Raw genomic sequence first — 9,618 nt, forward strand, 5'->3', positions numbered from 1 at the left:
AACAACAAGGATGACCGATAAACATGCAAGATAAGAACGACACCAAGTGCCAAGGATATGTGCTCAGGTGTCTCATGGCACCGGGTCCTGGGCAGGCAGGTGTGAGGCTGGGCCTGGATCTTACACCAGCACATTCTGCTCCCTATAACAGCACACATTTTCCTTCGAAACCAGAAAGGCCAATGTAATCGTCTTCTCCTTCCCAGAAATGAGTAACCGAACAGAATCACAGAGATTTTCCAAGCTGACTAAAGCAATGAATCAAGATTAGGTGTTTGGGCCTGGTTTGCCTGAGGGGCAAACGACACCCTGAAGCAGCCAGGAGGCTGTGAAGACTGGAAGGGTTTGATGCTGAGCAGGGGCAGGCAAGTCAGCATAGACCCTCGCTTTTGTGGCTGAAAGTAAAATAAATTCCTTACCTAATAACATGAATAGAAGTCAGAGGTTTTACTTTACAGAGCTGCTGAAAAGCTGCCATCATTAATAATTTTTTCCATTTTTCCCCTTCTTTTATTTCCCTCTCTCTCTTCCCCAACCCCAGTGGATGTATTTCCATATAGGAGAAAATAAGCAAGAACTAAGCTGCAGCAATCAGTGGCTGGATAGGGAGAGGATCATATCATTGTATCTAACCAGATTGAAACTCTGTGAATGAACAGCCTGCTTAGCTAAAATAGGCTTTCCTCTCTGAAAAGCCAGACATCTTTTCATCAACTCCATTTTAAACAGGAGGAACTCTGAAAACCAATACAATACTTCAAAGGTAGCAGAGGAACAGACAGGCACCTGCACTCACCTTCTGCATGATCACATAGGTCTCAGCTCCTGGGGAAAACAGACAGAAGCAGATAATCATGTTCTCGCTGTGCATCTCCAACAGTAAAATTATCCCTGCCATGAGAGACCCCTTCTGTTGTGGGTCGACTTTCCTGCTTGTGGAGCACACATGCAGTCAGTACAGGAGATGGAGAGTACCACATTAGCTCAGGATCCAGGACAGAGATGGAGATTGTTTTGAAGCCGATAGCTTGCTCGCATGCAGATCACTCTAGAAGAATTTTCCAGGGTTTCCATTGTGGAAGCTAAACAAAACCTCATAGGAAAAAATACTGAGAATTATCTGTTTACCTATCTGGTCTATTCCTGATGACATAAGGTAGCCAGGAGCTAATCTGCAACCCAAACCTTCCACCAGAGACACATCTATGCCCTCACAAACACAGGACACTTGTGATACCAGAAGGAACAAAAATAGGAAGCTAAAATTAGTAGCAAGAACATACATCGTGAAAGAAGAATCCCCCCCTCCTCTTCTCTTCAGTCATTTCCTTTTCGATGTCTTCTCCTGGGTCTGAAGTGGAGTTTCTCAGTGAGGTGTTTCGTGATGTTCCCAAATGTGTACAGAGGAAAGAAGATACAAAAGGAAAAAGGAATGATATAGTAGAAAATAACAGAGGGCTCCTGACCTGCATGTCCTCTCAAAGAACCCTGAGAGCCTCTTGCTGTACTCATACCTGTGCAAGACTTCCAGACACAGTGACAGGAAAACAAATCTTTGGCAGGAGTAAATGAGGTAGAAAGTGGCCTGGGGACTGCAGGAATGTATGAAATGTGTTAGAAAATAAAGATACCAGCACAAGAGCAGAACCGCCTTCCAAAATGCTGGGAGGGTGCAACGTGCCTAAATTGCAGACCGCAGGTGGAGAAAAAACAGCCCTAAGGCATCAGCTGAAGAAGATCTGGTCCCAGGCTCACACGGTACCCCCAGGCATGGCCACGGCATGTCACACATGTGAAGTGCACACAGGGGTGGGTGGAAGCTGGACAGATTTGCTCGAAGCTCAGCTGAAATGGCTGCGCAGGTGCATGGGAGGAGTGAGAGGAGATGGTGAGGGGAAAGGCTTGGGCCTGGTGGGAGGAGAAGTCCAGTCAAGGTCAAGGACCATGAAGGGAGAGTAGCAGCTGAAGGAACAGAGACCAAAGGATTTTTGGGACACACAGACTGTGTCCCTGATCCCCTGCCATGGATCTTTCCACTGGTGATCAGGTCCCTGATCATTGTCCTCGAGGGCTGAGCTCGGTTCCCACATGTTTAGGGCATAGGTGACCACAGAGCTGTGTTACCTTGGTTCAGGAAAAGGCTTTCATTATCCCCGCTCTCTTTGTAACTTACTTTCCTCCCAGGGGCTGACAGAGTAGCAAATATTTCCTCCTCAAAAATGAAAGGAAGAAGCCGTGAAGAGACAAATCCCCGGAGGGAAATAATAAACAAACCCATGACAGCATCACCTCTTTGATAAAATGCTGGGAATATTTTATGAGAGCACCTCAGAGAAATGTGGCTGGCTGCTAGCCTGGAGCAAGAGCTCCCAGCTCCCCTGTGGCCCCAGTTCCCTGCTTGCTTCATCAGGGCTGGTCCTCTCCGCACACATCCATCATACACAGGCAGACATGGGGCTGGAGATCTGCTGGGACACCAGGGCTGAGGGATGAGAATAGAGGGGGAAAAGAGTCAAGAGGAAGAACAAGAGAAAGTGTTTTAATGACAGAGAGGAGCGGGACGAAACCTAGAGGACAAACTAATCTCAGAGACGCTGAAATACGGAAGAGGTGCTTGAAAGGGCTGAGTGGAGAACAGGTCATGGGAAGGGAAAATACCAAGCGACTTAACCAAAATGATTGAATAGCAAATGTTGTGTACAGTCTGTCTCCATCAGTACATGACACTATCTTCAGCTTACAACCTCTCCCCGCCCGCTCCGGGGCAGGGTGGTGCTGCTGCTGCTCTCTCTACTTTAAAGGCACTCAGAGACTCATGCCCAGACCAACAAAGGGTCCCCAGCGTGGGAAAGCTCAGCGTCGCCGCTCCTCACTTCCAGGCAGCTGGCACCGATGCTGCCGTGCATGCTGCAGGAGAGACACGCATGCCCTATAGCACAAACAGGGAGAGCCAGCCCTCCCCAGGCCAGCTCCCATCTCCTGTGACCAAGGGCGGTCCCACAGACTTTCCACTCTGGGTTATTCTCCCCTGGGTTATAAATACAAAGCACATTTTCCTCCCACATTTCCCTTCAAGCAGCGTCTTGACAGCTTGTGCAGAATTCAATCCTGTGTCCTAGCTGGGGGTTGTATAGCTCAGGGTAGACCCCAAAGTGCAGTTTTTGTTTGTTTAAACCCAGCCACTCACACTAAGAATGGGATTCAAGGCTTTATAGTCACTGAACTAAAATCAAGCAGAACTACTGCTTCAGGGCCAGAGTCTTGCTTGCTTTGCTGCTTTCCATCCCATGAATTTTTGTCCCAAAAAGCCCAGCCTCAAAAGGAGGGAAGGTGGGAGACTGTTACCCATACAAAATCCTTACACAGGATGCAATTACTGATCCCCATCCCTCCACAGTACCACTTAGCTTGTAGATCCTAGGAGGGCTAAGAAGCCCAGGCTCTTCTGGCCAAGAATCTTCAAGATTTGTTGGTCGGGTAGCAGCTGAGTTGGGATTTATTGGGTCATGACTTTCCTGTGGACCAGGTGCTAGCACTTCTGTTCCCCTGGCTCAGGGGAGATTTATCAATGTGACCTCTCCTCTCCCATCAGCACCTTCCCTCCCAAAGGGCCAATACAGCTGTAAACATTTCCTGAGTGAGCACAAGGTAAATGAGAGGAAAGGACTCAGACACGCAACGATTTGGCTGGAGATTACCTAAAGCGATGCAGCAAGGAAGGGAATGCAAAGTTAAAGGGCAACAGAAACTCTGCCCTTCTGTGCTGGGTGGAGTTCAGAGGTTGCAAGTGAGGCCAGAAGGTTTAAGTGAAAATATAATTGTTTCAGTGGCTGAGTCGATGCCAGCCAAGACACAAAATTTGACGATTACAAGTTGTCCTAATGACTCATATCTGAATGGTGAGCATTACCCAGATATTAGTCCTGTGAGTTAGTTCCCTGTGCTCTGGATCTGAGATTCCTGGCCAGGGACATGGCACAGTCATAAGAAAAAGCCTGACATGTAAAATGATGTGTTTGTGTGATGGATGCCTGACTGTGCTGTCTTCAGAGAGAGCAGTGAAACCTGGTGCAGCCTGCCTCCTTGTCTCAAACTATGGCTTTTTTAGGTCTGATAGCCCAGGCCAAGCCTTGACGACTGCATCTGACAGGACACATCCAGTTGAGGCCACTTCCCAGTGACAGGAGCCAAAACATGAGCATTTTGTGGGGTTCCCTGCAAGATTGTCCAGAAAGGCATTACTGTACTCTCAAATACAGCTCAGAACAGTCAGAAATCTCCTGGGACAAGCCAAGCCTGTCAGGCAGGGAATCTGTCTCCCAGTGAGGAAATTAGAGAAAGAAAAGCGCTAATTATGAGACAACATCAGTGTTTCTCCTTAGGACAGAGAATGAAGTTGCCCTTCCCAGTAAAAACCAACAAACTCATGTCAGTTATGATGCAAATGCGGTATTACTCTGGCTCCTCAAGAGAATTGGTTTCAACCAACTCTATCATAACTCAAACCAAACGAAGAAGAATATCTGGGAGCTCAAAAGCCACCTCACCTGTGTGGTTTCTATTGCTCCCTGTTGCAGCATTTCTAAAGAGGGTAGGGAGGTGTAAGAGGCTGTTGATGGAGACAGGGCACAGAGGCAGACAGACATTTCATCCCTGTGCCATTCTTATGCCACTATGGAAATAGGCTTCCTGCCACAAAAGAAATAGAAACAGGGAGATTTGTTGAGTTTCTGGCCCTGCCCAAGCCATAGTTTCATGGGGAGGAATTCAGCTCCAGTTAGGTGATCTCCAGAGCTTGACCCAGTTGTGCACACACAGGACACCCTGAGGTACCTACATGGGTCTTGCAGCTTTGGCACAGGGCCTTTGGGGGACCCGTGCCCTTCTGGAGTGGCATCTGGAGCCAGGCAGGACTCCCCAGGGCACCTCAAATGGCTCCAGACACATTTAGGCCCCTGAGTTGAGTACTGTTAATGAAGCAAGTCAGCTCACTGTTGCAGATGGTCTCATGGGCCGAACTGTTCTCTAGACTCCTTGATTGTGTCAGTTAGGACAACAGACCCAGAGGAAGTGGAGCTTGGAGACCCTATGAATGTGGTGACGCTGAGGACATCACTGTTTGTCTCACCCAATGCTCAAAGTTTGTGCTGCCACTTGTCAGCCTGAGCAGAGTCATGGGCTCACAGACTTCCCACAGCTGCCGTTTGCCCCTCTTGTGGTGCACTTGTCTCACAGCCGTGGGCCACAGGGCTCAGATACCATCAGCTTCTGCACCAGTTCCTTGTGCTGGGCCTTCTCGTGCACTTGTCCCTCCACCCTCTAGTCCCTTGAGGCAGTGCAGAGGTCTTTTCAGCTTCACCTTTCATACCTGGAGGGACAAACACCATCATCTTTGTCCCCATATCAGGAACATTCATCACTGCAATGTGTTTTTTACACTCAGCTGCTCACCTGGGACATCACAGCGCTGGGCTGCAGTGCCTGACATCTACTGAGCACTGGGAGCCTCTGGACTAAGGAGCAGCAGACACGAGTTAGAGGTTTGGCAACTCTTTGCTCTGTGCCCCTGCTGTTCAGAGATAAGGGAGGCTGAGTGCCCCACCTGTTATCTTGTATTCCCACCAGTGACGGAGTGATTAATTTCACAGAGTTTGTGACAACCACCTCACTGGTGTTCCAGGCAACGAGAAGTGGGTAAATAACGCATCTCCCAAATTAGAAGAGAGTAAATCATCACTGCAACAGACATATACCTACTCTACACTCAGTGCTTTCCTGAGGCAAAAGGGTGTGTAGGATCACAAGGAAAAGGCTCATGACAAGACCTGACCAGTCCCCCAGCTTGCTCTCCACCCCACCCCACCCCATTCCTGCACACTGCATGTTGCAGCTACAGTACAGTGCAACGAAGGTCACAGGACTCCAAGATTCATTTTGGTGGGACCCAAGGTGGGACCATCCTGTCCGTTCTTATATCTTGTGTCTTATATTGGGCTTCATGTCTTATATCTGGACTTTAGTTTTTCTGCAGCCACCAAGCAAAGCAGCACAAGAGGGGTCACAAAGTCACCCCACAGCACCCAGTTAACTGCTTGTGGGTACCCACGGTACCATCAGCAGGGCAGCAGGTGAGCTGTTCTCACCTCTCCTGGAGGCAGGTCATACACCAGGCTCCAGGCAAGGAATCTCATCCTCTGCCCTGGGGTCAGGATGGTCAGCTGCAGTTACAGGCAGCCTGGTCCCTCACGTGCCACCAGCTACGAGGGCTGGCCTCGCTTAGGCACACAGGTCCTGCGAGCCAGCTGGCCTGGGCTGGACACATGGGCTTAGATGGAGATGAGCTGTGTCTCAGTGCATAAATTTTGATGTTTCATGTGAGCAAGCAGAAAGAAGTCAGACAGTTTAATCTGAGGCGTGCAAAGTGCAGGGGATGTTTTACAGAAGGCTTTCCAGATCCCAAGAAAGATGTTTCAGTCTGTTCCAGGCCAGCAGCAGAAATGAGTAGAAAGTTGTAAGATATCCAGGGGAGGAAGAGAAGAAGATGGGAACTATGCAAATCCCCTGCAAGGAGCTAAGCCAGTTTATGATCCCACAACCAGTAAAACCACCATCTCAGGCAGCATATTTCTTGTTAATTTTCAGAAGTATCTCCTAGTTAACATCTTCAGCCCAAGAGCTTGCTCTCCTTGTTGTCCATTCAACTCCTTTGTCAGATTCCGGATCAGCCCCAGCTGGACAGGTTCTGGTGGGGAAAAGCATTGCTAACAGCCCTTTGTCTTCAGATCAGCTGCCAGATGCACACTGAAGAACAACTAACTCAGGCTTAACATTGTCTTCTGCAGTGATCTCACACAGTATAAAAAGCTGCAGTTCAATGTGAAGGCTGCAAGACTATTTTTATGTTATGTATGTTTATACTCTCCATCATCTTTCTGGCCAAAGGGAAGATGTGCTGCAGCTGGTGGGGCATGAGCTGAACCAGTCTGTTCCCCAACACAGTTCTTAGGGAAAAATGTCCTTCTTCAGCTATAAATGCCACCCAGCCTCAGCCTGTAGGACAGTAGATGAATGGATCCCATTGCCCATGCTCCAGAAGAACAGGATCAGAAGCCCTACAACTAAGACTCCCACACCACTTGCGGCCAGATTTATCAAGATAGTTTGTAGGAGTGCCAGTACCCACTCAATGTGACTTCAAGCACGTGAAAAGGGATAGGGCCACATTCCCACAGGTTCCACAGGTGTAGAAATCTGTTTGGTGATATTTCCCAGAGGTTCCTGCTATTACCCAGTAAGGGAAAGGATCCAGAACTGACTCTGTCTTTGCGTTGATGTAACTTTTTTGTAAGTATAGTTTATGTTGGATTTCATAACCTGAATAATTCCATGTCATAAAGTTTTTTGGGTGTCTATATATCTAGCTGAATGATCACACTATGCAGCTAGTTTTACATCCAAAACAGCAGATACCTCTGTACAGCTGCCATTTGTAAAAAGTAAACAATAATTAAAAAAAAAAAAAAAAAAAAAGGAGAAAAAAAAAAAAAAGAAACAAAAACAAGGGATACAAGAATATACGGACATTAGGCGATGCAGCAGTTCTAGACCTGGATGTGTTTTGGTAGTTTATCTGCACAGACCTGCCCAAATGCAACTGCAGAGCCTGAGCCATTCATCAAATCTCTGCTGTTTCTTTAAAGAGGAAGGCTTTGATGCTAGCGAAGACACTGCTTTCAACACACAAGACAATTTGATGTTAGGATGGGTTTATAGAGAACTGATGTTGATTCTTAAACCCATTAGAAATTTTAGGAATGACAGATCAAAGCCATTAACAAGGGAACTCCTGTTTTCATTCCTTCTTCAGGCTGCTGTTAGAAGGCTGCAGGGAAACCTTAAATAGCCACCTAAAGGTTGCAAATGAAAGAATACCATAAAAAACTTTCTTGACTAAAGTTTGAATCTACCTCTGCACTCTTAATTCAACAACATTAAATACAAGACACACACCACAAAACTTTGCTGCTAGAAAATCTCAGCAGCTTATTGAATAAAATCATTGCCTTTTAAAATGATTGACTCCCTCTGTGGTTTTTACACCTTCATGAAATTGACATTTCCTTTTCCAGTGTGGCTTTTTTTATTGTTATTATGTGGCCACATATGAAAATATTTTCAATCTGATAAGCTCATTTGGCTGTATAATCATTCTCCAGCCCCCTGGAGTGAGTTGGTTATGCTCACTTCTTCAGCCAAATTAGTATTTTGCAGCAGTGACAAGCCCCATGACAGCAGCTGGGCTGCAGACACATTTTTCTGGAGATCCCTGATGTCTCCCCCATGTGCACACTGCATCCAGAGAAACCCTGATGGGTGATATTGCTCCTCAACTGGAGCTGAATTGTGAAGCGTGAATAGGAATTTCCTGCTCAATAAAAAGTTTGTGCTGCTGGGAAGGATTTTTACCCAGTAAAAATACATACTTAAATATACATACATATACTTAATACAGTAAATGATCAGTAAGCAAGGTAGTTTGATAAGATGTGTGTCCAAGGCTCCTGCTAAGCTACCAAGGCCCCTAAAAAGTTGAAAGCCAACAAGCTCAGAGGCCCTAGACACACCACGACTGGTCATGCTGGAATTGAGCAGTGGGCTAAGACTTCTTTCCACCTCGAGATAAATGACCAAGGCAAAATCCTTGAATGCATAGGAGAGCTGGGAGTTCAAACATTGCACAAGCATGCAGAACTACCAAGGACTTAGAGAAGACAGCAGGGAATGCAACAGTCTTCATGGCCTGCTCTTTGCTGATGCTGTTCATCAGTGCTTTCCAGAGCAGGGTGGGCTCTGGGAGGAATCGGTGCTGCTGCTGCCACTGCATAGACAGACAAAGCAAACAGAGCTGGAAGAGCTTCCTGAGGCTCACCTCACAAGGTACCAGGAGAAATGGGAACCAAAAGCAGACAGCTCTGGGTCACAGCTGGTGCGCCACCATGGTACAACACCTGCAGCAAAGAGCTCAGACCCAGCTGAGAACCAAGAGGAACCAAAAAATTGGCCATTTTTCCAGCCTGCCTTATAACTTTCATAGGTTTTAAAGTCAGAGGTGACAATTCCTGTCAACTTGACCTTCTGTAATATAAAGGTCTGGGAATTTCCTCCAGTGGGACTTGCTCTTAGCGCGCAGCTTTTAGTTTAACTGAGACCTTTTTGCAAGACAGCCAGTCTCAATCCAAAACTCACACAATAGAGAATCCACAACTTCTTTTAACATTTTGTTCCAGTGACTAATTACACTCCCTGTCAAGCATGAATAGCTTAAACCGTGGATTTATTTCTTCCTACAAAGTAAGTATATTTCAATAGCTTGTCACAGTTCATCTGACCTAAAACCTAGCTGTCTGTTTTGGCCAGATGAATCTTACTTCTCCAACACTTCCAAAAGCGAAGCATTAAGAACATGATGATTCATTGTCTTTGATATTTAGGTATGGTAAGTTAAAAATAAATAATAAAGAATAAAGAAAAAAGAAAGGAGGAAAAAAGGAGGAAGAAGTCTTTTAGTTTGTGTGGGCTTGCCAAATGAACAATGCCCAGAAGCTCTTTCAAGGCAAG

This window comes from Aythya fuligula, chromosome Z (assembly GCF_009819795.1).
Source record: "Aythya fuligula isolate bAytFul2 chromosome Z, bAytFul2.pri, whole genome shotgun sequence".
In the NCBI taxonomy this organism is placed as follows: domain Eukaryota; kingdom Metazoa; phylum Chordata; class Aves; order Anseriformes; family Anatidae; genus Aythya; species Aythya fuligula.